This window comes from Pelophylax lessonae, assembly GCF_965119305.1.
Source record: "Pelophylax lessonae genome assembly, chromosome: 4".
Taxonomy (NCBI): domain Eukaryota; kingdom Metazoa; phylum Chordata; class Amphibia; order Anura; family Ranidae; genus Pelophylax; species Pelophylax lessonae.
Genome location: NC_138771.1, coordinates 433,578,663 through 433,605,231, shown reverse-complemented (window position 1 = coordinate 433,605,231; position 26,569 = coordinate 433,578,663).

Genomic DNA, 26,569 nt, shown 5'->3' with positions numbered 1-26,569 from the left:
TTAGGGTTAGGGCTAGGGTTAGGGCTAGGGTTAGGGGGTTAAGTTTAAGGTTAGAGGGTTAGGGTTAGGGCTAGGTTTAGGGTTAGGGTTATTTTTATGGCTAGGCTTAGAGGGTTAGGGTTAAGGTTAGAGGGTTAGGGTTATGGTTAGAGGGTTAGGGTTAGGTTTAGTGTTAGGGGATAGGGTTAGGGTTACAGTGAGGTACTTAGGGTTAGAGTTAGTAACCCTACCCCTACCCCTCTAACCCTAACCCTCTAACCCTAAGCATTAAAATAACCCTAACCTTAGCCCTGACCCTAACCCTAGCCCTAACCCTAACCCTAGCCCTAACCCTAATTCTATTTTTTTTCTGGTTCTGGACATGCTACAGAGCTGAAACTTCACAGGTACACTTTTTAGACCCCCCAGACACCAAATCACACAAACAAAGTTCTTAACCACTTGCCGACCGCCGCACGACTATCTACGTGGGCGGTCAGCCCCTCACAGGCAAAGTGACGTAGGTCTACGTCGCTCGCCTGTGAGGGTTTAGGGAGCGAGCGCGCGCCGCCGGAGGCGCGCTCCCGCTCCCGCGTGGTCACGGACCCCCCCGCGCGCGTGACCGGCGGACCCGATCGCCGCCGGCCACTCTGCGATCGGCGGGGGAGAGGGAGATAGTCAGGCAGCTTGTGTAAACAAGCTGCCTGTCATTCTCCTCTCTGTATGAGAGCTGATCACATGGATCTACTATGTAGATCCATTGATCACTCCTCATACAGTTGAAGCCACAGCCAATCACAGTTAGAATCACGCCCCTAGGGACACACACAGCCCCTCCCTCTCAAATAAAGTTAACCCCTTCACTACCAGTGCATTTTTACAGTAACAGTGCATATGTATAGCACTGATTACTGTAGAAATGTCACTGGTAACCCCAAAAGTGTCAAAAATGTCAGTCAAGGGTCCGATCTGTCCGCCGCAATGTCGCAGTACCGCAAAAAAAATCGCAGATCGCCGCCATTACGCGTTAAAAAAAAAAACAACAAAAATGACAAAAATCTTTCCCTTTGTTAGTAAACGCAATAACTTTTGCGCAAACCAATCAAAATACGCTTTTTGCGATTTTTTTTACCAAACATAGGTAGCATAAAACAAATTGGCCGAAAATATTAAAAAATTTTGATTTTTACATTTTTTTTTGGGGGAATTTCATATAAAAAAAAGGGAAAAATATTGCTATTTTTGCAAAATTTACGCTCTTTTTTTGTTTATAGCGCGTGATCAAAAAATCGCACAGGTGATCAAATACCACCAAAAGAAAGCTCTGTTTGTGGGAAAAAAAGGACGCCAAATTCGTTTCGGTACAGCGTCGCACGACCGCGCAATTGTCCGTTAAAGTCACGCAGTGCCGAATCGCAAAATGCCCTCTGGTCGTTTAGCAGCCAAATCCTCCGGGGCTTAAGTGGTTAAAAATTGTCATTTTTGATAGAGAGCCAATTATTGGAAAAATCAAAAAAAAAAATATAAAATTTTTTTTTTTTTTCTTTGGATTTAGTGTCTGGGGGGTCTAAAAAGTGTACCTGTGAAGTTTCAGCTCTGTAGCATGCCCAGAACCAGAAAAAAAATATATGAATTAGGGTTAGGGTTAGGGCTAGGTTTAGGGTTAGGGCTAGGGTTAGGGGGTTAAGTTTAAGGTTAGAGGGTTAGGATTATGGTTAGAGGGTTAGGTTTAGTGTTAGGGGATAGGGTTAGGGTTACGGTGAGATACTTAGGGTTAGAGTTAGTAACCCTACCCCTACCCCTCTAACCCTAACCATCTAACCCTAAGTAGTGATGTCGCGAACATAAAATTCGCGAACCGGCGAACATTGCGAGCCGCCATAGACTTTAATAGGCAGGCGAATTTTAAAACCCACAGGGACTCTTTCTGGCCACAATAGTAATGGAAAAGTTGTTTCGAGGGGACAAACACCTGGACTGTGGCATGCCGGAGGGGGATCCATGGCAAAACTCCCATGGAAAATTACGTAGTTGACGCAGAGTCGGGTTTTATTCCATAAAGGGCATAAATCACCTAACATTCCTAAATTGTTTGGAATAACGTGCTTTAAAACATCCAGTGTGTGTATACGATCAGGTATGATGTTGTATCGATCAGGTAGTGTAAGGGTTACGCCCGCTTCACAGTGACAGACCAAACTCCCCGTTTAACGCACCGCAAACAACCGCAAACAGACCAGAACCGACCAAAATGGGACAGGAACTGGGCTTTAAGGGTTAGGGTTAGGTTTAGTGTTAGGGGCTAGGGTTAGGGTTATGGTGAGATACTTAGGGTTAGAGTTAGTAACCCTACCCCTACGCCTCTAACCCTAACCGTCTAACCCTAAGCACTAAAAATAACCCTAACCCTAGCCCTAACCCTAACCCTAGACCTAACCCTAATTCTAATTTTTTTTCTGGTTCTGGACATGCTACAGAGCTGAAACTTCACAGGTACAATTTTTAGACCCCCCAGACACCAAATCACACAAAAAAAGTTCTTAAAAATTGTAATTTTTTGTTAGAGAGCCAATTATTGGAAAAATTAAAAAAAAAATAAAAATAAAAATTATTGGATTTAGCATTTGGGGGGTCTAAAAAGTGTACCTGTGAAGTTTCAGCTCTGTAGCATATCCGGAACCAGAAAAAAATACGAATTAGGGTTAGGGCTAGGGTTAGGCTTAGGGCTAGGGTTAGGGCTAGGGTTAGGGTTAGGGTTAGGGCTAGGGTTAGGTTTAGGGTTAGGGTTATTTTTATGGCTAGGCTTAGAGGGTTGGGGTTAAGGTTAGAGGGTTAGGGTTATGGTTAGAGGGTTAGGGTTAGGGGCTAGGGTTAGGGTTACGGTGAGATACTTAGGGTTAGAGTTAGTAGCCCTACCCCTACCCCTCTAACTCTAACCCTCTAACCCTAAGCACTAAAAATAACCCTAACCTTAGCCCTGACCCTAGCCCTAACCCTAACCCTAGCCCTAACCCTAATTCTATTTTTTTTCTGGTTCTGGATATGCTACAGAGCTGAAACTTCACATGTACACTTTTTAGACCCCCCAGACAATAAATCCAAAGAAATTTTTTTTTTTTCCAATAATTGGCTCTCTATCAAAAATGACAATTTTTAAGAACTTTTTTGTGTGATTTAGTGTCTAGGGGGTCTAAAAAGTGTACCTGTGAAGTTTCAGCTCTGTAGCATGTCCAGAACCAGAGAAAAATATCATTTTCCAGTAGAGCAGGGATGGTGGGAACCCCTTTTACACCTATATGATCTTTTTTTTTGGTTCTGGACATGCTACAGAGCTGAAACTTCACAGGTACGCTTTTTAGACCCCCCAGACAATAAATACAAAGAAATTTTTTTTTTTTTTAAGTTTTTTTTTTTTAATTTTTCCAATAATTGTCTCTCTATCAAAAATGACAATTTTTAAGAACTTTTTTTGTGTGATTTAGTGTCTAGGGGGTCTAAAAAGTGTACCTGTGAAGAGTGTACCTGTGAAGTTTCAGCTCTGTAGCATGTCCAGAACCAGAAAAAAAGATCATTTTTCAGTAGAGCAGGGATGGTGGGAACCCCTTTTACACCTATATGATCTTTTTTTTCTGGTTCTGGACATGTTACAGAGCTGAAACTTTACAGGTACGCTTTAGACCCCCCCAGACACTAATCCAAAAAAAGTCATGCCTGCCACCGTATATATCAGTGGTGGGTGGGCAGTGGCACTGCAGTGGGCACAGTACACTCTGTGGACCTGACAGTCACTGGCACCCAGGCAACTGCAATTATAAAAAAAATATATATATTTTTACTTTGCAAGCTGCTGTGCCACCGTATATATATCAGTGGTGGGTGGGCACGCAGTGGCACTACAGTGGGCACAGTACACTCTGTGGACCTGACAGTCACTGGCAGCCCAGGCAACTGCAATAATAAAAAATATTTTTTTTTTTTCAATTTGCAACAAGATGCTGTGCCACCGTATATATATCAGTGGTGGGCAGTGCACTGCAGTGGGTACAGTGCACTCTGTGGACCTGACACAGCACTCACTGCAATTATGACAGAGGAAAAAAATATATATTTTTTAAAATGCAAGGTACTGTGCCTGTGCCACCCGAAATGAGTGTGGTGTGCACACAGTACAGTCTGTGGTGGGTCTGTGGCCTCTCACACACAGCGGGCAGGCAACTGCAGTGTACAATAGATATATATATATATATATAAAGAAAAAACTCAATTACCAGCCCTTAAAAGGGCTTTTGGGGACACTAGATATATATATATATATATATATATATATAAAAAATTACACAAATACCAGCCCTTAGAAGGGCTTTTTGGGGTGCTGTCAGGATGCTGTCCTTACAGCAATAGTGGACCAAGAACACTGACTAGCAAGACCAGGAACACTGACTAACAACTGTCCCTAGCTATTAACAGCAGCAGCAGGAGCAGCTCTCCCTGCTCTCACTAACACACTGCTTCAGAATGATCTAAGATGGATGCTGCCCTTGCTTATTTATAGGAGGTGGGAGGGTGTGGGAGGGAGGTATGCTGATTGGCTGGAAATGTGTCTGCTGACTGTGAGGTTCAGGGTCAAAGTTTGCCTCAATGATGTATTATGGGGGGCGGACCGAACATCGCATATGTTCGCCCGCAGCTGCGAACGCGAACATGCTAAGTTCGCCGGGAACTGTCCGCCGGCGAACAGTTCGGTACATCTCTAACCCTAAGCACTAAAAATAACCCTAACCTTAGCCCTGACCCTAACCCTAGCCCTAACCCTAGCCCTAACCCTAATTCTATTTTTTTTTCTGGTTCTGGACATGCTACAGAGCTGAAACTTCACAGGTACACTTTTTAGACCCCCCAGACAAAAAATCCAAAGAATTTTTTTTTTTATTTTTTTTTTAATTTTTCCAATAATTGGCTCTCTATCAAAAATGACAATTTTTAAGAACTTTTTTGTGTGATTTAGTGTCTGGGGGGTCTAAAAAGTCTACCTGTGAAGTTTCAGCTCTGTAGCATTCCAGAACCAGAAAAAAAGATCATTTTTCAGTAGAGCAGGGATGGTGGGAACCCTCCTTTTACACCTATATGATCTTTTTTTTCTGGTTCTGGGCATGCTACAGAGCTTAAACTTCACAGGTACACTTTTTAGACCCCCCCCCCCCCCCCGACACTAATCCCAAAAAAGTCATGCCTGTTTCCAAAAATGCCTGATAAATATATAGAAAAAAAATACTCAAATACCAGCCCTAAAAGGGGCTTTTGGGGACAATATATATATATATATATATATATATATATATATATATATATATATATAAATTACACAAATACCAGCCCTAAAAAGGGCTTTTTGGGGACAATATATATATATATATATATATATATATATATATCTCCAAAAAAAAAACTCAAATACCAGCCCTAAGAAGGGCTTTTTGGGGTGCTGTCCTTACAGCAGGAGAGTACCAAGAACACTGACTAACAAGACCGGGAACACTGACTAACAACTGTCCCTAGCTATTAACAGCAGCAGCAGCAGCACTCTCCCTGCTCTCACTAACACACTGCTTCAGAATGATCTAAGATGGATGCTGCCCTTGCTTATTTATAGGAGGTGGGAGGGTGTGGGAGGGAGGTATGCTGATTGGCCTGGAATGTGTCTGCTGACTGTGAGGTTCAGGGTCAAAGTTTGCCTCAATGATGATGTATAGGAGGTGGACCGAACATCGCATATGTTCGCCCACCGAGGCGAACGCGAACATGCAAAGTTCGCCGGGAACTGTTCGCCGGCGAACAGTTCAGGACATCTCTAATCACAAACAGAAATAAAATAGTTCTAGCCTACCCCTACTCTAGTAAAAAAAAATACATTTTTGTTAACTCTGTTTTGCTGTTAAAGATTCTCCCTCCCATCTTGTCTGGTAAAACTGTGGTCACTGGAACAGTATGTAAAGGGACACTCTCCATAATGGAGCCCCGGATAGTTGTAAAAACCCTGATAGGGTTTCCAATCCTTCCTTACCCTATAAAAATAATTGGCTAAACATACAAGTTAGAGCAAAACTCCAGCCAGAATTTTTTTTTTTTTTATAGTTTTGGATAGGGTGAGGAAAGGTTAGGACCTCTGTCAATTTTTATTTCTGTTTGTGTTCTTAGTAGAGAGATCAGCATTGACTATTCATCCTGGTGAGCAATGAGGGGTAAGCAAAATGTAATGGTTGCTACCAGAATAGCAGTAAGAGGGAACACTTTTTCCCTCATTGTGGAGGTTCTAATCTTTCCCTATCTGAAATTTAGAAAAAAAAGTTCTGGGTGTAGTTAGGCTTTAAGCAATGCATTTTCAAAATAAGGAATCAGCAGACTCAGATTTTATTGTACACAGTACTCTGCGGTGTGTAACAGTATCAAAAGCTTTTCTGAAATTCAAACAGACAACATCATTCAAATGCTCTGGTCCCGGAATGTACTAATATCTTAACAAAAATAACGTAAATTAGTTAGATGTGATTGATATCTCATAAAGCAATGCTGACACTCGCAGATAATATTATTGTCAAAGAGGTAATCATTTATATCATCCATTATGACTACTTCAAATATATTCCCATGGCAGATGTCAAATTTACTTTTCTATAATTAGATGTCTCTGATGTTATTCCCATATTGAACAAAGTCACCATTTCTGTTTCCATGCCATTTAATGCTACTAAACAAAGTCAAATAAAACATGTAAATAGCTCCTTTTGCCGCAATAGCTCCACCCAAAAATGTATATTTTACTTTTGGATTGTTGGTGGCTGCACTTCAGATCGAGATCTCGCCGTCAAAGTTTGCAGTTTTACTAGCCCATACCATTGAAAGGTGAACAGTTTTTCATATGCACTCTCTGCTAAATCTAATCAATATCAAACATTTACATTTAGCACTCTTTCCAAAAACAATGACACCAGTTAACATGCCTTCAGAGCTAGAGTTTAACTGGGGGTGTGGCTTCCGGAAAGGAGAATAGCCACAAAACTAGAGCCGCTCGGCCACCCGGGACATCAGCTTGTAGCAGGAACTACCAGCCGCACTGACAGCCACAGACCATGTTCAAAGCCTCACAAAGCCAGCCGACATGAAACACCGCAAGAAGGAACCACAGCAAGTGAATAAACTTGCGGGTTTCTTCAAGGCTTCACCAAAATGGCGGCGATCCGTGGCTGCAACGGCAATGAGGAGCGGATCATGGGACACAAGCCAATACATTTTCTGCCCTAAACACCCGGCGAGTTGGCTATCCAGACAGTGGGGGATATTTAGGTTCTTCCTCTCCCTCCTCCAGGAGCCCAGTGAAAGCAAAGCCTCACTAGGACTCGCCACAATGGCAAACACTGGAAGCAGGTATGGAACAAGGCCCTGCACAAGTTCACTCACTAGGCCTTTCACATCCTGCACTAGACCCCATTGCTGCTTTTTCAACAATGGGACAACCAGTATCCGATACAGTATTGAAGGACATGTTACTATTCCTGAGGTCCTCCCTGCACTCTGATATTTTTGACTGTATGAAACAAATCAAGCAAGAAATACACTCCCTAGAGGACAGGATAGACACAGTTGAATCCTCACTGGCAACATACACTTCCTTGTTTAACTGCATGGTGGAACGCACACACTGAGGATATAGCATGGCTTAAAGCGAAGGCTGATAGACCTGGAAAAAAAGGTCCAGGAGGAACAACATAAAGATAGGAGGAATACCAGAAGCTGTACCCTCTACCCATTTATTACAATATGTCACCTCTCTCTTTTCTTCCTTGGTGCCATCTCTATCTGCAGCAGAACTGTCAATTGACAGAATCCACAGATTACCCAAACCTTCTTTTGCGGCCCAGGATCTGCCCAGAGACGTTTTACTCAGAGTCCATTTTTTTCAATCAAAGGAGAAAATTACATCGGCCTTCAGACAATTGAATAGTGTTCCAGAGGAATACTCAGGCCTACAACTACTCCCGTACCTCTCTAGACATACTCTGCAGAGTAGAAGAAACTTGGCTACAATCACTAAGGCAATGAGGAACCACAATATTCCTCATAAGTGGAAATACCCAGCATCCCTCTCTATCACACATATTGGCTCCACAACACTAATCACGACCCTGTACAAAGGTCTTCAAGAGCTTCCACAATGGGGAATAATCCCTCCAATTCAGAGTCCTACAACCCAGGCACAAGCCCCGGTTCCCCTGAACAACGAATGGCAAGTATCCCTTAAACGATCCACGAAGAAGAAAAACGTTTAAGGTGGTACCCAAACATCATAATGAATAAGCAACATCTCTCAAGTCCCTGGTGATGACGCATCCCGCTGGCCCCCTATGTTGCCTTAACAGTGGTATCTGTTACCAGACTGCCTAGGTGGTCCTCTTTTTATGTTTAACCTTTTCTATATCTGTTCCTGGTTCATTTGGTTTATCCTATGGACTTTGTAGCTACACCTATAGAAGAAGAACGCTCGAGAATACAAAATCTTATTCCCCTAATCCTCCCTACCACATCCTCTGCCGTATCTGACTGAACGCTCAAGAGCACTTTCCATTACAAAGCAGCGAATCCACTCATATCCCACCTTCCGCAATGATATGCCTATTAAGTGCCTATCTATTAACGCTAATGGACTAAATAACCCGGCCAAGAGATTTTTGCTATGTAAGGAAGTTTCCTCTAGCAGAGCAGATATTGTAGCGGTCCAGGAGACCCACTTTCAAACCCAGAACCACCCTGAATGTGAACATAAAGACTTCCCTCATGTGTTCTTAGAAAGTGCATCGGAGAAGAGGAAATGGGTTATGATAGCCTTCAAGAACATAGTCACATTTAAACTGAGGAACTCTATCTTGGACAAGGAAGAACGTTATATCATACTTACCTGTGATATTAACAATTCTCCATTGACTTTGGTATCTTTGTATGCGCCCAACTCACATCAGCTACGTTTTCTTCGCAGATTACTTAAGCAAGTATCTAAAATTAAGTATGGTAACTTATTGCTATGTAATGATTTTAATTTAACGGTCAATCCCGGGATGGTCTCTACATCTCCTGCCCGGGGTCGACCAGTCTCCCTGAGGCACTTGTTGCATACAGAACAACTATATGATATCTGGAGGTGTCAAAATGCCTCTGAAAAGGATTATATGTTTTACTCCTCCAGACATCATTCCTATTTTCGAATAGACCTTTTTGTTATGGATATCCAACTACTGGGGAGGGCACCCTCCTCGCCATCAAAGATATCACGTGGTCAGACCACGCGGTGGTTGAAATGGTCATTGAGGAGAAAGTACTTCTAGGGTAAAAAACAATATGGCAATGTAATATTAGAACCCTTCAAGATACCGGAGTGGCAACCATATCTTCCAACATCTCCAGGAATTTTTACAGAATAATTCCCACTCAGTTACAGACTCTTGGGTACTCTGGGGGGCACACAAAGCCTTCATGAGAGGAGTGTGCATCCAAAAAAATGCTAGGCTAAAGAGGCTACATAATCAAAAACTAACAGTGCTCTTATCCCAGATTCACACTCTTGAGACTAAAAATAAACACTCACCCACAGTATCAGATTCCTATTCCCTCCTTAAGTTGAGACAGGAATTAAGAACCTTACTCTCTGAACAATATGACAAACACTTAAGCACCCTGAAAACAAAATTATTATATACAAGCAAATAAAGCAGGGAAATACGTGGCAAATAAAGTTAAAATTAAACAAGCTAAATCCAGAATATCACATTTGACTCATCCTACAATAAAGCACAAAATAACACATCCCCAAATGCTATCAGATGAGTTTGCTAACTACTATAGCGCACTGTATAACTTAAAAGAAAAGATAACCCTGAAGTGAGCCAACCATTAACACACGATATAAACAAATTTTTAGATTCTGTTAAGTTACCACTCCTCTCAGGGGACCAAGTGCAAACCCTTAACTCCCAATTAACTCACCATTCCCGGAGGTGTCTAAGGTTATACTATCCTTACCAAATGGAAAATCACCTGGTCCAGATGGATTTCCTAATGAATGCTATAAACTATACCACCAATTTGTAAGCCCCCACCTAACAGAAGTCTTTACCAAAGCAACAGCAACAACTTCCTTACCACAAGAGATGCTGGGAGCATATATAGTCACTATTCGCAAACCAGGGAAAGACCCTTCCACGCCCGCTAATTTTCACCCTATATCCCTCTTAAACACTGACGCTAAAATTTTTGCGAAATTATTAGTGAAACCCCTCCAAGTGGTACTCCCATACCTGGTAAAAAAAGACCAGATGGGATGCATCACAGGAAGCCAAACCTCAAATGTGAGTAGGAGAGTAGTTGATATTGTACACTACGCAGAGAGGACACAAACCCCTTCCTTACTCCTAGCACTGAATGCGGAGAAGGCATTTGATAGGGTTCACTGGGAGTATGTGCCCAAGACTGTCTAGATATGATCTAATCGGATCCATACTCTCTGCAATTTTAGCACTGTACTCAAACCCCAAAGCACAGATCCTCTTATCAGGAACTCTGCCCAAATCATTTTGTATATCAAATGGGACTCGACAGGGATGCCCCCTGTCTCCTACAATATTTAATCTACTAATCAAACCATTAGCAGAATCTATCCGTTCCAACAAAGACATCTGAGTATTCTCTTTTCAAACTTCACAAGATAAATCTGTTCACCGATGACATCATATTGATATTAACAAATCCAGCACTATCCCTCCCCGTAACGCACCGCATCCTGCAAAACTTTAGTAAGATATCCTACTACAGAATTAACACCTCCAAATCAGTCATATTGGACATGGTAGTCAATCCTAACACTAGAAGAGTCCTGGAGGACGAGGACCACTTCCTGCTACAGTGCCCTAAGTACTCATCAGTGAGGGACACTCACTTCCAGAGACTCTCCGCTCTCATCCCGGACTTCAATTCTATAGAAGAGAAGAAGAAACTCCAAATCCTACTGGGAGAAGAGGAGCCAATGGTGAGAATAGCTGCACAATATGTGACAGCGTGTCACAGACTGAGAGGGACATAAAAAACTGAGGACTTAAAAATCCTTTACATAGACTCACCCCCCATTAGTGTATTGTAAAAAAAAGTCAAAGTAAGTGAACACACACTCCCTAGTAGCAAACTGAGCACTGCTCTATCTATCTCCAACTAGAGATGGCCTTGCGGTTCGCCCGGCGGTCGGTTCGCGGCAAATTTTGCTTGTTCGCAAATTCGCAAAAAGTCTGACTTTTGCAGATTTTCGCGAATATGTCCGCGCCGCCTTTCTCTTTTTCATTCAGAAGAACTTTGACCCTAATTTTTGGAGCCTATACAGGCTGACACTTACGGTTCTGTGTACTGTGAACGCCTACCATACCTCTAGCCATCAAAAACAATGTTTTTTACTGTCAGTTCAAACCATGTGAGCTAATTTTTGGAGCCTATACAGGCCGACACTTACGGTTCTGTGTACTGTGAACGCCTACCATACCTCTAGCCATCAAAAACAATGTTTTTTACTGTCAGTTCAAACCATGTGAGCTAATTTTTGCAGCCTATACAGGCCGACACTTACTTCTCTATACTGTGTGAATGCCTAATGTACCTTCAGCTACAGAATACTACATTCTTAGCTGTCAGGTAAACCCATGTGGGCTATTTTTTGGTGCCTTTTATGGCCGACACTTACGTTAGTTACCTGTGAATGCCTAATGTACCTTCAGCCACAGAATACTACGTTCTTAGCTGTCAGGTAAACGCATGTGGGTTCATTTTTGGGGCCTGGAATAACCAACACTTACTTCTTTATCCTGTGAATGCCTAATTTTTCAGACTGGAAATGAAAAACAATGGGTCTGTAAAGGTTCCGCAAAATTGTGGACTGGATGCGGACCCATTTTACAGATGTGTGAATGGACCCTATATGTATTAGACAATGTATTTACCGGCTGCTGTCGGTTCTGGCTGATTCATGAAAAAAAATATATATTTTTTGCTGTGAAAAAAATAAATAAATTTAGGGCAACTTTTTTTTGCAATACTTCTGTTATGACATTGTCCATGTGCTGGGACTATTTGTGCACAGCTAGTACGTCTTTTGTGGTGCAAATATGACCTAAAGGTTTTTAAAGTTCGCCTCCCATTAAAGTCAATGGGGCCCGCCGCGAACTCGCGGTTCGCGGACTTTTGAGAAAATTTGCGGCTGGCGATCGCGAACCGCCCGGCCAATGTTCGTCCATCACTATCTCCAACAACACACTGAAAAAAGCTTCCTGTGGGAAGGAACCATTTATAGTGTTGGGTGGGACTATGAGCACTGAGCTGTGATTGGACAAAGTAATCTTCCTTTTCTCCAAATCAGTGCTCTGTGCCCTAATTGGCAAAGTCTTGCACTTCACCAGCGGTCGGGTGCAAGGCTTCATCCAATTACGGTCCTAGAATGCACTGTGAAGTGCGCAGTGCATTATGGGGCACTCAGAAAACATATAGCGAAGCGGCCTGCAAATTCACAGAACGAGCAAACAGGTGATGTTCTGGCTGAACTGCTGCTTGGCCCGAACCATTCGCCCAACATTTCTCTACTCTACTCCACTACTACCGATAGTTATAAATTAAAGACAAAGCCAAGCTTTAGGGTTTTATCAATAGGCTTTGGGACTGTGTCAATTGAATCAGTTTGACATCAGTTTGAGCTGCTTCTGAGATACTTTAGAAATGATTGACAGGTGTATTTGACCTGCAGTTGACTTTCTTCTGATCTGCATTTGACCTGCTTTAAGCAGGCTTTGTATTCATATAGACTTGTATGAAAATGCAATACCCACTTGAAGCCAATAAAAGTCCTTTGATGCAGGCCCCTATACTTACAGGGCTGCCCTTACAGATTGTCTGCAGGCCAGTAAAACTTGGTTCACTTCACAATGAAAGAGAGCAACTGTGAAAGCAATTAGCTTCATCTGAAAAGGATAACACCACCAGTAGCATATTTAGACCTAGCTGGATCAGGTAAATACAAGGCCAGGGCTATCTATAAGAAATAAAGGCGCACCTTCAATCTTCACCAGAACAGGAAGTAGAAAGGGAGAAATGATAACTAACTTTATCCTAAATAAAAGCTATTAAAAAGCTATTGTTTCTATTTTTCATCAAGCAAAACTCTGAATGTACACAACTAGAGTTGAGCGGACACCTGGATGTCCGTGTTCGGCGGGTTCGGCCGAACTTTAAAAAAAAGTCCGGGTCCGTGTCCCGGACTTTTGCCGAACTTTTCCCGGACACCGAACCCCATTGAAGTCAATGGGGACCCGAACTTTCAGGCACTAAAATGGCTCTAAAACACCAATGGAAAGGGCTAGACTGCTGCAAATGGCAGAAAACGTAGTTAAGAGCATGGCAAGTGCTCTGCAAACAAATGTGGATAGGGAAATAACTTAAAACAACAAAAAAAAACCCAGAAAAATAAAACAATGTTCTTCATCTTTGAAGGACGAGGCCCATATGGAGTAGGAGGGAGGTTGAGGTGGTGGTGGATGTGGCGGTGTAATAGGCGTGTGCACAGGGTGTGCCGGGTGTACCTGGGCACACCCTAATTACCTAGGGCACATAGCATTATCGCTCTGTTTGCCAGTGAGGAGATGGGAAAGATCTCCCTCGGACCTGCTCTGCTCTATTTCTCTTTGCCAGCAGGGAGAGTAATGTATCGGGGCCATGTACATGTAGGCAAACACATGCATGTGTATTTAATATAATATAATGCAATAGGCTGCGCACACCTATGGGCGGTGTAGGTGGAAGCGGCGGTGGAGGAGGACCAGGGCCGGATTAAGAGCATCATGGGCTTGGTGCTGAGGATTTTGAAGGGCCTTAAGGGCCGTGCCTTGGCATGCACCCAGAGGAGGAAGGGTGCAGCCATGCATGCCTAATTCCACATGGGATGCTGTCTCTGAAGCCCATAAACACATCCATGCATCGGCAACTGTCCCTCCTTGTCCGGCCTTCATGCTGTGTGGGGAGGTTCTGAGGGAGCTGCCTGGGGAAGCGAGCATAGAAGCCAGACTTCTGTATTTACAAGTGACAGAAGAGCGGTAACAGTGAATATGGCCAACCCGGGGCCTATATAAAGGTAGGGGCCTGGAGCTGCAGCTCCAATAGCCCCTACGTTAATCTGGCCCTGAGGAGGACGAGGTAGCCAACACTGCTTCTTTTCACAAATTTTAAATGAGGGTACACCCCAAAAGAGTGAGAAAGAGCAAAAATGGAACAATGGCTGGGTAAGGTCGGTATCCATCGCTATTCTGCACAAGGTACGGAAAAGTCCCGTGGGATCCATGCCTGGTTCATTTTAATGAACGTGAGCTTGTCCACATTGTCTCTGGACAGGCGGCTGCGCTTGTCTGTGATAACGCCCCCAGCCGTGCTAAATACCCGTTCAGATAATACACTGGCTGCAGGGCACGCCAGCACCTCCAAGGCGTAAAGGGCAAGCACAGGCCATGTGCCCAACTTGGAGACCCAGAAGTTGAAGGGGGAAGACCCCTCATTCAGTACGTCTAGGCTCGTGCACACATACTGCTCCACCATGTTGGTGAAATGCTGCCTCCTGCTAAGACGTTCCATATGAGCTGCTGGTGCTGCTGTTTGTTGTGGCGTGCTGACAAAGCTTTTCCACATTTCGGCCATGCTAACCCTGCCTTCTGAGGTGCTGGCGGTGCCCTGGTTGCGTTGGCAACCTCTTCCTCCTCCTCCTCCTCTGCCTTGTGCTTCCACTGTGGCCCCGCTGTCAGGTGGGAATGCCAGCAGCATGGCGTCTACCAGCGTGCGCTTGTACTCGCGCATCTTGCGATCGCGCTCCAGTGAGTGAATTAAGGACGGTACGTTGTCCTTGTAACGGGGATCCAGCAGCGTGGCCACCCAGTAATCAGCACAAGTTAGAATGTGGGCAACTCGGCGTCGTTGTGGAGACACTGCAGCATGTAATCGCTCATGTGTGCCAGGCTGCCCAGAGGCAACGAAAGGCTGTCCTCTGTGGGAGGTGTATCGTCCGTGTCCTCTGTATCCCCCCAGCCACGCACCAGTGATGGCCATGAGCTGGCCTGGGTGCCACCCTGCTGTGAACATGGTTCCATCTCCTCCTCCAGCTCCTCCTCCTCATCCTCCTCATCCTCCAGAACTGTGCCCCTGCTGGACAATTGTGTCCCTGGCGTTTGTGTGTGCAGGAACCCACCCTCGGAGCCCCTTGCGAATGACTGCCCTGAAAGCCTTGGAAATGTTACCTCTTCATCCTCCTCCTCCTCATCCTGTGCCACATCCTCTTCCATCATCGCCCGAATTGTTTTTTCAAGGAGGCATAGAAGTGGGATAGTTAACGAGGGGGTGGGGGTTTTGATCCTTGAAGTGGTATAAATTTTTGCCTCCGTCCCTATGTCTGAAAAAGCAAGGGGGTTTTTGGTGTCTCACGCCAAGGTAATGGGACTTTATGGGCAAGTAGCATTAATACAAAAAGAAATAAAGATATAAATAAAAAATTGAATTTATTTACAATCTTTGTAGAAAACAAAAGAAATAGTATTGCATCTCAAGATGTGAGCATTAGTGTTGGGTATAGGCCCAATGTGATAAGAGTAGAAAGAGAGGATTCTAGGTGAATCCGTGACAATTGTGATAACTTGTGACAGTCAATATGGATTCTTGTCTCTGTGCGTCCCAATAGTTCAGGAACCTTTTAACAGAGTTTCATCCATAATTCCCTGACGCGTTTCGGCTATGTCAGTCTTTTTCAAAGGTTTCTGTCACCCAGCTAGAAAGTATAAATAGTGATATTGAATACTTCCTTTAGAAATATGCATAATTATAAATGTATCAAAGTGCTAAATAGTACATACTTGTTTTTTAATCCTGTTTCTGCAAACCAAAGAATTCAAAGAAGTTCTCTCTGCATCCTCCAAGCCTGCAGCAAGGAGTCGTAAGGTACCGCAGTCTGGAAGGATATATTTTTTATTGTTTAATGGGAGTAATGTATATATAGTACATTAAGATGACTTATTGCCATTATAACACTCACCTCCAAATTAAGAGGTGTTCATGAGTCTCTATTTAAAGTTCCAATGGTGTCTTGAAAGGATCCTGGAATAATATATGTGTATATGTATAAGTAGGGTCATCTCCCAAATCAGTAATTGTGTGATTGTATATATAAGTATCCAAATCCAAACACTTACAATTGCAGGGTTTGGGTGGAGATAAGAGGGATGTGTCTCTCCGCTGCTTCAATCAAGGGATGAGCTGTTACCCCGTTCTGAAAAGTACCATTGTTTGTGTTCATGAAGTAATTCGGAACAGTAGTAGTTTGTGAGTAAAAATCTTTTATTTGGTGACTTCAAGGAATAAAGGATAAGCACTTACATTTTGGGGAGGTTTGAAAGAGAAATGGAAGTCCTTCACAGTGTACAGCTCCACGTCCGTCCTGTTCCCTCTGCAGGAGGGAAGTGAGGAGGGACGCTGGCTCCCCGGCGTTATAAAGCCGTTCGCGCATGCGCCGGAGGCGCCGCGCTTGATCGGCTTTTTCCGTCAGTGACTCGGGGGCCTCGTACTGCGCATGCAGGACCGACTCGTACTGCGCGCGCATCACCCAGGCGCATGCACAGTACGAGGCCCCCGAGTCACTGACGGAAAAAGCCGATCAAGCGCGGCGCCTCCGGCGCATGCGCGAACGGCTTTATAAGGCCGGGGAGCCGGCCTCCCTCCTCACTTCCCTCCTGCAGAGGGAACAGGACGGACGTGGAGCTGTACGCTGTGAAGGACTTCCATTTCTCTTTCAAACCTCCCCAAAATGTAAGTGCTTATCCTTTATTCCTTGAAGTCACCAAATAAAAGATTTTTACTCACAAACTACTACTGTTCCGAATTACTTCATGAACACAAACAATGGTACTTTTCAGAACGGGGTAACAGCTCATCCCTTGATTGAAGCAGCGGAGAGACACATCCCTCTTATCTCCACCCAAACCCTGCAATTGTAAGTGTTTGGATTTGGATACTTATATATACAATCACACAATTACTGATTTGGGAGATGACCCTACTTATACATATACACATATATTATTCCAGGATCCTTTCAAGACACCATTGGAACTTTAAATAGAGACTCATGAACACCTCTTAATTTGGAGGTGAGTGTTATAATGGCAATAAGTCATCTTAATGTACTATATATACATTACTCCCATTAAACAATAAAAAATATATCCTTCCAGACTGCGGTACCTTACGACTCCTTGCTGCAGGCTTGGAGGATGCAGAGAGAGCTTCTTTGAATTCTTTGGTTTGCAGAAACAGGATTAAAAAACAAGTATGTACTATTTAGCACTTTGATACATTTATAATTATGCATATTTCTAAAGGAAGTATTCAATATCACTATTTATACTTTCTAGCTGGGTGACAGAAACCTTTGAAAAAGGCTGACATAGCCGAAACGCGTCAGAGAATTATGGATGAAACTCTGTTAAAAGGTTCCTGAACCATTGGGACGCACAGAGACAAGAATCCATATTGACTGTCACAAGTTATCACAATTGTCACGGATTCACCTAGAATCCTCTCTTTCTACTCTTATCACATTGGGCCTATACCCAACACTAATGCTCACATCTTGAGATGCAATACTATTTCTTTTGTTTTCTACAAAGATTGTAAATAAATTCAATTTTTTATTTATATCTTTATTTCTTTTTGTATTAATGCTACTTGCCCATAAAGTCCCATTACCTTGGCGTGAGACACCAAAAACCCCCTTGCTTTTTCAGAAGTGGGATAGTTAAGCTGAGAACGGCGTCATCGGCACTGGCCATGTTGGTGGAGTACTCAAAACAGCGCAACAAGGCACACAGGTCTCGCATGGAGGCCCAGTTATTGGTGGTGAAGTGGTGCTGATCCGCAGAGCGACTCACGCGTGCGTGCTGCAGCTGAAACTCCACTATGGCCTGCTGCTGCTCGCACAGTCTTTGCAGCATGTGCAAGGTGGAGTTCCACCTTGTGGGCACGTCACTTATGAGGCAGTGAGCGGGAAGGCCGAAGTTACGCTGCAGCGCTGACAGGCGAGCAGCAGCAGGGTGAGAACGCCGAAAGTGCGCACAGACGGCCCGCACTTTCTGCAGCAGCTCTGACATATCGGGGTAGTTTTTAAGGAACCTCTGCACCACCAAATTCAGCACATGCGCCAGGCAAGGGATGTGCGTCAAACCGGCTAGGCCCAGAGCTGCTATGAGATTTCGCCCATTATCGCACACCACCAGGCCGGGCTTGAGGCTCGCTGGCAGCAACCACTCATTTGTCTGCTGTTCCATGCTCCTCCACAAATCCTGCGCGATGTGTGGTTTGTCCCCCAAACAGGCAAGTTTTAAAACTGCCTGCTGTCGTTTACCCCTGGCCGTGCTGAAGTTGGTGGTGAAGATGTTACGCTGTCCAGATGAGGAGGCGGTAGAGGATAAGGAAGCGGAGTAGGAGGAGTTAGGAACAGGAGGCAAACTGAAACGCCCTGCAATCCTTGGTGGTGGAAGGACATGCGCCAAATTGCTATCCACCTCAGGCCCATCCGCCACTGCATTTACCCAGTGTGCCGTTAGGGAGATATAACGCCCCTGACCGTGCTTACTGGTCCACGTATGGGTAGTTAGGTGGACCTTGCCACAGATGGCGTTGCGCAGTGCACACCTGATTTTTTCCCCCACTTGGTTGTGTAGGGAAGGGATGGCTTGCCTGGAAAAGTAGTGGCGGCTGGGCACGACGTACTGTGGGACAGCCACCGACATAAGGTTTTTAAAACTGTGCGTCTCCACCAGACGGAATGACAGCATTTCAAAGGCCAAGAATTTTGAAATGCTGGCATTCAGGGCCAGGGATCGCGGGTGGGTAGGGGGGTACTTCCTCTTCCTCTCAAGTGTTTGGGAGATGGAAAGCTGAACGCTTCCACAGGACATTGTGGAGACGGTTGGTGACCCAGGTGGTGGTGTTGCTGACAGATCCTCTGTTTGCGGGGTGGCAGGTGCCGGTATCACTACAGATGTGGCTGGAGCGGCCGAGACTGCAGCAGAAGAGGAAGCAGGATGAGCCAGAGACGTTTCTTGGTTTTGAAGGTGTCTACTCCACTGCAGCTTGTGCTTTGCACTTAGATTCCTGATCATGCAGGTTGTGCTCAGGTTAAGAAGGTTTATGCCTTGCTTCAGGCTCTGATTGCACAGGGTGCAAACCACTCGTGTCCTGTCTTTAGCACATTTTCTAAAGAACTTCCACGCTAGAGAACTCCTTTGAGCTGACTTTGGTGCGCTCGTTCCCTTGCTGCGTTGGGCAGTAGCGGGCGTAGTGTCTAGGGCACGGCCGCTCCGCTTCTGCACCCTGCTCCCTCTTCTGCTGTGCTGGTGGCTCTGTGCGACCACCGCCTCTTCCTCCAAACTACTCAGGTCACCTGCATGACGTTCATTCCATGTGGGGTCGAGGACCTCATCGTCCTCCACATCATCTTCCACCCAGTCTTTACCCCTGCCCTCCTTGTCAGTCTCCACAATTCTGAATGCCGCAGCAGTTGGCACCTGCGTTTCGTCATCATCGGAGACGTGCTGCGATGGTCCTTGCATGTACTCATCTTGAGAAATAAGTGGTTGGGCATCGCTGCACTCAATCTCTTCCACTTCTGGGGCAGGGCTAGGTGGATGGCCCTGGGAAACCCTGCTGACAGAGTCCTCAAAAAGAACAAGAGACTGCTGTATGGATTGGGGCTCAGACTGGACATTGGCTGCAGGTGCCAACTCTGACCTTTCTGCAGTAGACTGGGTGGGAGACAATGTGAAGGAACTGGAGGCACTGTCAGCAATCCAATCTACTATCGCCTGTACTTCTTCAGGCCTCATCACGTCTAGAGGCGCATTATGCCCTACCAAATACTGCTGCAGGTTCTGTCGCCTACTCACACTTGTGGAAGGTGTTTCACTTGTGCGTGTAGCTGGCACAGATCGACCATGTCCTCTCCTTGCAACAGGAGCTCTACCAGCAGCACCACGACCCAGGCCACGGCCCCTATTTGGCGGTCTCCTCATATTTCTGTAATTTATGATCTTGCCCTAGAAAGGTGTTTATTGAATAGCGGAACAAAACAACAACAGTATCGCACGGGTGTATCTGACAGTCAAATATGCAAACTATGCCGCAATTTAATGTTTTTTACCCCAAAAGGGTTTATATTGAATAGCGGAATAGGAAAAAGGATAAAAAAACGGTGTATCTCACACGTACAAACACAGACTAGGCCACGACTAAAATTTTTTGTACCCTAAAGGGAGGATGAGGAAGAGGAGTAGGAGGAGTTGGGAACAGGAGGCAAACTGAAGCGCCCTGCAATCCTTGGCGGTGGAAGGAGATGCGCCAAACAAATTTAAAAGGTGTATCTCTCACGTACCGATACAGACTATGCCGTAATTTAATTTTCTTACACTCCAAAAGGGTGTATATTGAATAGCGGAATAGGAAAAATGTTATAATGCGGTGTATCTCACACGTACAAACACAGACTAGGCCCCGATTATAATTTTTTGTACCCTAAAGGCAGGATGAGGAAGAGGAGTAGGAGGAGTTGGGAACAGGAGCAAAAACTGAAGCGCCCTGCAATCCTCGGCGGTAGAAGGAGATGCGCCAAACAAATTTAAAAAGGTGTATCTCACATGTACCGGTACAGACTATCCCACAATTTTATTTTTTACACTCAAACAGGGTGTATATTGAATAGCGGAATAGGAGAAATTTTACAAAACGGTGTATCTCACACGTACAAACACAATCTAGGCCCCGATTACAATTTTTTGTACCCTAAAGGCAGGATGAGGAAGAGGAGTAGGAGGAGTCGGGAACAGGAGCAAAAACTGAAGCGCCCTGCAATCCTCGGCGGTAGAAGGAGATGCGCCAAACAAATTTAAAAGGGTGTATCTCACATGTACCGGTACAGACTATCCCGCAATTTAATTTTTTACACTCAAACAAGGTGTATATTGAATAGCGGAATAGGAGAAATTTTACAAAACGGTGTATCTCACACGTACAAACACAATCTAGGCCCCGATTACAATTTTTTGTACCCTAAAGGCAGGATGAGGAGTAGGAGGAGTACGCAACAGGCAGGAGGCAGACTGAAGCACCCTCAAATCCTCGGCAGTATGAGATGCGCCCCAAAAATTGGAAAGGTGTATCTCACTCGTACCAACACAGACTATCCCGCAATTTAACTGATCCCCAAAGGTTTTTATTGAATAGCGGAATAGGAAATATGATCAAAAAAGTGTATGTATCTCACACGTACAGAAGCACACTAGGCCCCAATTACTATTGTTTGTACCCCTAAAAGGCTGGATGAGGAGTAGGAGGAGTGTGGAACAGGCAGCACCCTCAAATCTTCAGAAGTATGAGATGAACCCCAAAAACTTGGAAAGGTGGATCTTACACGTACCAACACAGACTATCCCGCAATTTAATTGATCCCCAAAGGTTTTTATTGAATAGCGGAATAGGAAATATGATCAAAAAAAGTGTATGTATCTCACACGTACAGAAGCACACTAGGCCCCAATTACTATTGTTTGTGCCCCTAAAGGCAGGATGAGGAGTAGGAGGAGTTTGGAACAGGCAGCACCCTCAAATCTTCAGAAGTATGAGATGAACCCAAAAAACTTGGAAAGGTGGATCTCACACGTACCAACGCAGACTATCCCGCAATTTAACTGATCCCCAAAGGTTTTTATTGAATAGCGGAATAGAAAATATGATCAAAAAAAGTGTATGTATCTCACACGTACAGAAGCACACTAGGCCCCAATTACTATTGTTTGTACCCCTATAAGGCTGGATGAGGAGTAGGAGGAGTTTGGAACAGGCAGCACCCTCAAATCTTCAGAAGTATGAGATGAACCCCAAAAACCCCAAATATCATTCAGCTCTGCTGCAGGCCACAATTTAATTTTTTTTAACCCAAGGCTGTATATTGAATAGTGGAATAGAAAAAAAGTGTATAATTTTTGAAACCACTCAATAGCACATGTGAACTGAACACAGCAGTGTATGATCAGTCAGCACAGCACAGCTGAAGGAAAAACGCTGCACACAGTACCTGATAGAAAAATACTTTTCTCCCTCCTCCTCAGTGGGCAAAAAAGATTGTGTTCACTGCACCCCAAAAAATTGTGTTCACTGCACCCCAAAAAGATTGTGTTCACTGCACCCCAAAAAGATTGTGTTCACTGCACCCCACACACAGCAAAATGGATGTGGACCACTGACACCTGCCTATCTCCTATCCCACCCCACACAGCAATATCGATTGTAGTTTGTAGAACACACTGACCCTAAAAATCAGCAGACTCTCTCCCTAAAAGGATTGATAAGATCGTAGATCGGTCACTGCAAACCCCACCCCACACAGCAATATCGATTGTAGTTTGTAGAACACACTGACCCTAAAAATCAGCAGACTCTCTCCCTAAATGGATTGATAAGATCGTAGATCGGGTGACTGCAAACCCCACCCCACACAGCAATATCGATTGTAGTTTGTAGAACACACTGACCCTAAAAATCAGCAGACTCTCTCCCTAAAAGGATTGATAAGATCGTAGATCGGTCACTGCAAACCCCACCCCACACAGCAATATCGATTGTAGTTTGTAGAACACACTGACCCTAAAGATCAGCAGACTCTCTCCCTAAAAGGATCGATAAGATCGTAGATCGGTCACTGCAAACCCCACCCCACACAGCAATATCGATTGTAGTTTGTAAAACACACTGACCCTAAAAATCAGCAGACTCTCTCCCTAAAAGGATTGATAAGATCGTAGATCGGTCACTGCAAACCCCACACAGCAATATCGATTGTAGTTTGTAGAACACACTGACCCTAAAAATCAGCAGACTCTCTACCTAAAAGGATTGATAAGATCGTAGATCGGTCACTGCAAACCCCACCCCGCACAGCAATATCGATTGTAGTTTGTAGAACACACTGACCCTAAAAATCAGCAGACTCTCTCCCTAAAAGGATTGATAAGATCGTAGATCGGTCACTGCAAACCCCTCCCACACAGCAAAATCGATCGTAGAAAACTGACCCTAAAAATCAGCAGACTCTCTCCCTAAAATGCCTACAACTCGCCCTGCCTAACACACTCCGACCTGTCCCTCAATTCTATCCAGACACAAATGTTTTTTTTTTCCTGTCTGTCCCTAATCAGCAGCCAGCACATTGATGTGTGCTCTTTCCCTGAACTAAACAGCAGAATGACGCCGCAGCGGCGCTGCCTCGAACTTATAAAGACTTGGTCACATGCTTCAGATGGCCAATCACAGCTACTAATACATTTGTAGGCATGGCTGGGATGGCTTAGGCACACCAGTTAAACGCTTGTTGATTGGCTGTTGAAAGCCGCCATGAAAAGCATGCCAATGCATGCAAAACCCGGAAATAAAATGACCGAACATGGAATTTTACTCGAACATACAGTAAAGTTTTCGGGTCCGTGTTCGGGTAACAAAAATCCAATTATTCGGTACGAACACGAATAATACAGTCCGTGTTCGCTCAACCCTATACACAACGCAATGAAGCAACATCCTACAATATTTTCAAAGGGTTCTCTGCTATTATTTTACAGTCACCCTGTGTAATACTATCTCAAAGAATTACATAGTATTAAGTATTTGAGGTATGTAAGACATATATATTATATATGTATAATATATAGTATGCACAAGTATGTATAATATGGACATAAGAATATACTGTATATGTGTTTTTTGATTGCTGTACTCAATAAGCCTTAAATTAGAATGCTAAAAATTATTAAAACATAACAACCTCAGATCTTTAAGGTAGAGGAAAGGGCTTCAGGCAGGATGTTGGGGTAAGTAAACATGTCTCTAATGTCTGCTCAGACCCCTGATACTCCCAAAAGCCTTCAGTAATGGTCGAAAAATAAATAAAAGAAAAAAAAAATAGAAAAAAAAAAAAAAATATATATATATATATATATATATTTCCCCATACACATATGCTTGTGTGTGGTAATGCACAATGTCCATTCACAACAGGGAGCATGTGTGTAGGGTAGGCGGGTGACACTCTTTTCCTGTCCCCCTCCTCGTTGGGCACCAAGTGTGGGTCACGTTGGAGGCCTCCAGTCCCCCATGGTGGGTCCTTCTAAGCTACGCTAGACACCTTGGATAGGGTCAGTGCCCTCACCAATGCCCTGGGATAACTCAACCTAAAGGACCTCCAACTTACATAGTTACATAGTAGTTGAGGTTGAATAAAGACAATAGTCCATCCAGTTCAACCTGTGTAGGTGTGTGTGGCCGTAAATATCTCTCATACCCCTGAATGTTCTGATCATTGAGATGTACGTCCAAGAGTCTTTTGAAAGCAACCATACTTCCCGCAGAAACCACCTCTTGTGGTAGAAAATTCCACAATCCTGTAGCCCTAACAGTAAAGAACCCCCTGCATTGCCTGAGGTTAAAACGCTTCTCCTCTAATCGCATTGTATGCCCTCGAGTCCTCATGCAATTCTTTTGACTGAATAGCTTTTTTTCTGTGCTGAGATCACCATTGAGGTATGTATAAATTGCTATATGTGTCCCCTCTCAGGCGTCTCTTCTCCAGGGAGAATAAATCAAGTGATTGCAGACGCTCTTCATAATTAAGGTCCTCCAATCCCCTAATTAGTTTAATTGCCCTTCTCTGACCTCTCTCCAGCTCCAACACATCCCTCCTGAGGACTGGCGACCAGAACTGGACAGAATACTCCAGATGTGGTCGGACCAGAGTTTTATAAAGTGGTAGGATTATAGTTTTATCTCTGGAATACATCCCTTTCTTTATGCATGCTAATATTCTGCCGGCTTTGGCATCTGCTGCTTGACATTGCATGCTATTGCTTAGTCTATCCTCTACCAAGACTCCCAGATCTTTCTCCATTTTTGATTCCCCCAAAGGTTCCCCCCCTAAAGTGTATTGTGCTTTTATGTTTTTAGTCCCCAAGTGCAAAACCTTACACTTCTCCACATTAAACCTCATTGGCCATGTCGTTGCCCACTCTGTTATTTTGTCCAGGTCATTCTATAGGATATCTGCTTCATGCCGTGCAGTTATTGCCCTGCCCAATTTTGTTTCATCTGCAAAAACTGATATAGAACTAATGATCCCGCCCTCAATGCTGTTTATGAATAAATTGAACAGGGTTGGTCCCAGGACTGAGCCTTGGGGGACCCCACTTACCACCTCAGACCAGTCTGAGTATGCGCTATTTATGACCACCCTTTGGATACGCCCTTTTAGCCAGTTCCATATCCAAGAGCAAACCTTGCGGTCGATGCCTGCAGACCTTATTTTATAAATTAAGCGCTTGTGGGGAACTGTATCAAACACCTTAGCGAAATCCAGGTACACGACATCCACTGGTCTCCCCCTATCTAGCTCACAGCTCACCTCCTCGTAGAATGTTAAGAGATTGGTTTGACAAGAACGCCCATTTGTAAACCCGTGCTGATTACTGCTGATGATGTTGTTGTCTTTAGCAAACTCTACGATATAGTCCCTTATCATCCCCTCCAGAAGTTTACATACTATCAATGTCAGACTGACAGGCCTATAATTTTCCGGGACATGCCTCTGCCCTTTTTTGAATATCGGTATCACATTAGCTACCCTCCAATCCCCTGGTACATTTCCTGTCATAATACTGTCAGCAAAGATCAGGAACAGTGGTCTAGATATAGTCTTACTAAGTTCTTTGAGTACTCTCGGATGTACGCCATCCGGGCCTGGTGATTTATTTGTATTAATTTTATCCAGCCTTTCCCTGATTTCACCCTCTGTTAGCCATATAGGCAAGTCCTTTGTATTACTACTAACCATACAGTCATGGTCAGTGTACCCCTCCTTTTCCTGTGTAAAGACTGGGGAGAAAAAAGGTTGCTTTTTCAGTGTCCTCTGTAACCATCCTCCCATCATTGTTAATTATGTGTACTCAGACTTAAAGACATCCAACTCAGGGTTGGCCCTGCATTGTGTACACTTGACCAATGAACTGAACTCCGGTTAACCCTCTTGATGTCAATGTAAACCACAACTGTCATTTGTTGCATATAGGAGTGACATGTTGACCCAATGCCACTCCACCTGTCCAATATATAAAAGAGTTAATCTTTTACAAGAGTCCATAGTGGCGGTATCCAGAGTGGGCTAAAGATCCCAGCAATCCCCCTACATGGTGGATGTGACAGCAGGCAGGCTTGTTCTCTGAGATGGAACCGCTCCCCCTTCTCTCTTCTCTGTAAGCAGCTGGAGATTACATGCTGTGCTTTGTCTGTGTCCTCTTTCCCATGCAGCAGACTGTGTCTGTGCATTAGCTATGATTAAGGACCAAGAAAGGTGAGAAATGCATTAGTTGATCTGTTTTTTCACTACCATTTG